The sequence below is a fragment of the Martes martes genome, assembly GCF_963455335.1.
Source record: "Martes martes genome assembly, chromosome: 11".
NCBI lineage: Eukaryota > Metazoa > Chordata > Mammalia > Carnivora > Mustelidae > Martes > Martes martes.
The window spans coordinates 22,426,670-22,430,091 of NC_137899.1; the positions used below are offsets into that span (position 1 = coordinate 22,426,670).

The 3,422-nt window shown below is 40.8% G+C and overlaps 1 pseudogene across 1 annotated transcript; it reads right to left on the minus strand.

The window, feature by feature from the left end:
• Positions 1–1,595: 1,595 nt before the first annotated feature.
• Positions 1,596–2,035, minus strand: LOC308352138 (mitochondrial import inner membrane translocase subunit TIM14-like; annotated as a pseudogene). Its single transcript has one exon. The product of its transcript is annotated as a mitochondrial import inner membrane translocase subunit TIM14-like (transcript).
• Between the last annotated feature and the right edge of the window lie 1,387 nt (positions 2,036–3,422).

Below are 3,422 nucleotides of genomic sequence, written 5' to 3' on the forward strand. Positions count from 1 at the left end.
TTAAATAATCAGTTTAGGGGCGCCTCTAGGTGACTCAGTGGGTTAAAGCCTCTGCCTTCAGCTCGGGTCATGATCCCAGGGTCCTGGGATCGGGCCCTGAATCCGGCTTTCTGCTCGGCGGGTAACCTGCTTCCTCCTCTCTCTCTGTCTGCCTCTCTGCCTACTTGTGATCTCTGTCTGTCAAATAAATAAATAAGAAATCTTAATAAATAAATAAATAATCAGTTCACTGAAAATCTGATAGTTGTTTTCTTTGTAGGTGACTAACATTTAAAAAAATTGAGGTATAACACGTAAGGTACACAGAGTTTAATAGAAGTGACATTAAAACAAGATATGCTGGGCACCTGGGTGGCTCAGTTGGTTAAGCGACTGCCTTCAGCTCAGGTCATGATCCTGGAGTCCCGGGATCGAGTCCCACAACGGGCTCCCTGCTCGGCAGGGAACCTGCTTCCCCCTCCCCCTCTGCCTGCCTCTCTGCCTACTTGTGATCTCTTTCTCTCTCTGTGTCAAATAAATAAATAAAATCTTAAAAAAAACCCCCCAAAAACAAAACAAGATATGCTATGTAGCAGTTTTATTATTTTCCAGGTATCTACTAATAATTTGCAGAAAATGTGTTAGAATCTCTCTTTATGATAACAGATTTGTCTATTTCTCCTTGTAATTCTTTCATTTCTGCTATACACATTTTGAAGCTATCTTATTAAATGCGCACAAGTTTAGAATTCTACTATTTTGTGGGTGAGTTGAGACTCTCGCTATTGTGTAGGGATTGTTTTGATTGTTGAAAATATTTTTCATTCTTTATTTTTTGGTTTGCTATTAATATAGCTTTCTTTTGGTTAGTATTTGTCTACTATATATTTTTCTATCCTTTTATTTTCATTTTTTCTGTGTCATGTTTTATATCTCTCTGTTTAAAAAAGATTTATTTATTCATTTGAGAGAGAGAGAGCATGCACTCATGGGGGGAGGGGCAGAGGGTGAGGGAGAGAGAGCGAACCCTCAAGTTGACCCCTGCTGAGTGCATGGACTGACTCGGGGCTCCATCCTAGGACCCTGAGATCCTGACCTGAGCTGAAATCAAGAGTCGGACTGCTTAACCAACTGAGCCAGCCAGGGGCCCCTATATGAATAAGCAGCATACTGATGGGTTTTTAAAAATCCAATGTCACAATTTCTTTTAACTGACAAGCTTAACCTACATTTATTTATTTTGTTGTCTGATTTGGTTTTATTTCTTCTATCTTATATCGTGTCTTTTTTTTTTTTTAAGATTTATTTATTTGATGGACAGAGATCACAAGTAGGCAGAGAGGCAGGCAGAGAGAGAGAGAGAGAGGAGGAAGCAGGCTCCCCACTGAGCAAGGAGCCCGATGTGGGGCTCGATCCCAGAACCCTGAGATCATGACATGAGCCGAAGACAGAGGCTTAACCCACTGAGCCACCTAGGTGTGCCCCTTACATTGTGCTTTTTTATTTTTTCTCCTTTTCCTACAGTTTTCTTTTGTAGCTTTGAGGCATTTTATTATAAAAAGCTGCCACTTGTATGCCTAAATTAACAAGAATTTAGAATTCATCACACATTTACTTCACTTTTTAGCTTGACCTTCTAATAAATCTTTAGCTTTATGGATTTTGGCTGCCATATAAGGAGATTCTCCCTTGTCTGGGTGATTTAAAAGTGTACTTCATCAATGAGCAGCTCTTATTTTCCCTTTCTCGGCAGGAGGACTTTTGCCTACTAATAACGCTGCTTCTTGTCTTGTCATTTTGGGTTCAAACCCTCCCCCCCCATACACATGATAGCCACCACGGAAGGCAGATTTGGGAGACTGAAAAACCTGTTTTACTTGGGGCTCCATCTGGTTCGTGGCTGGCAAAACACAGTGGCTACAAATCCTGCAGCAGCAGTGGTCAGGCCAGTGGCTACCACTCTGTTGGCCTGGGCTGGGGCTCGGGTCCCCGGCTGCCACCGAATGTGAGCTTCATACGCTCCAAAGGATGGATGGAGGAATTGCACCAAGTCCATGCCTTTGTGCACTAGCTATGTGACCTTGGCTAAATTACTTAAACCTTCTTTGCCACAGTCTCTTCATCTGTGAGCTGAGGATAACAACAGTATCTAACTTATAAGGTTGGTATGAGGGCTAAACGAATTGTTACATATACCTGGCCCTTTATAAATAACCAATTTGGGGCACCTGGGTGGCTCAGTGGGTTAAGCCTCTGTCTTCGGCTCAAGTCGTGATCTCGGGGTCCTGGGATCAAACCCCGCATCGGGCTCTTTGCACAGCGGGGAACCTGCTTCCCCCTCCCCTCTGCCTGTCTTTCTGCCTACTTGTTATCTCTTTCTGTCAAATAAATAAATAAAAATCTTTAAAAAAATAACCAATTGTTAGTTATGACTCTTATTAATCTGTATCTTAACTCTCTTTCCAACTAACATAAATGCCTTAAACTCTGGTCATCTCATCTCAACTGACATGGTATTGTTATCTAGTATTTTAGTTGTCATTTTTAAAAATTCTGTAAATTAGATGTTTTATTATTATTTTGTACAATGCTACCTACCTACCTACCTACGTACCAAATTCTCTGCTCTCTACTCTTTTTTGCATCTCGAACCTTACTTCTAGGTTTGTTTTCAGAAATTCCTTCTGTGTAGCTTTATTGCTGGTAATCCCCTTAGCTTTGTTCATCTCAAGATGAACTGTATTTCGTTTTTGGTCTTCGGCAACTTTTGCTGAAACACAATTTTAGACAGGGTTATTTTATTTTGGCATTTTGTGTATATATGCTAATGTCTCTGGAATCTTTTTTTAAAGATTTTTAAAATTTATTTGACTGAGAGAGAGATCACAAGTAGGCAGAGTGGCAGGCAGGGGTGGGGAAGCAGGCTCCCTGCTGAGTAGAGAGCCCGATGCGGGACTTGATCCCAGGACCCTGAGATCATGACCTGGGCCGAAGACAGAGGCTTTAACCACTGAGCCACCCAGGTGCCCCATGTCTCTGGAATTTATGATCAGTTTAGAAATGATTCCTTTGTAGGTGGTATGCCATTTCTCTTCGGTTACTTTCATGGTCCTTCCTCTTTCTTCGGTCTACACTTTACTGTCATGTTTGAATTTACTTTTTATTTATCTTGAGTGATGACTATTGTGCTTCCTATGTGTGGATTTATACCTTTCATCATTTATGGAAACATTTCAGCCAATTTCTATTCAAATATTGTCTTTCCCTTATTCTGGTTCTCCTACTAGAATTAGACATATATCTTCTGCTTAGACATATATATCTTCTCTGTTGCTGAACCACTTTTCATATTCCAGTCTTGGCTTTCTGTATTACATTCTGGGTGATTTCTTTAGATCTGTCTTCTAGTCGACAAGTTCTTTCTTCTGTTATACCTAATTTAT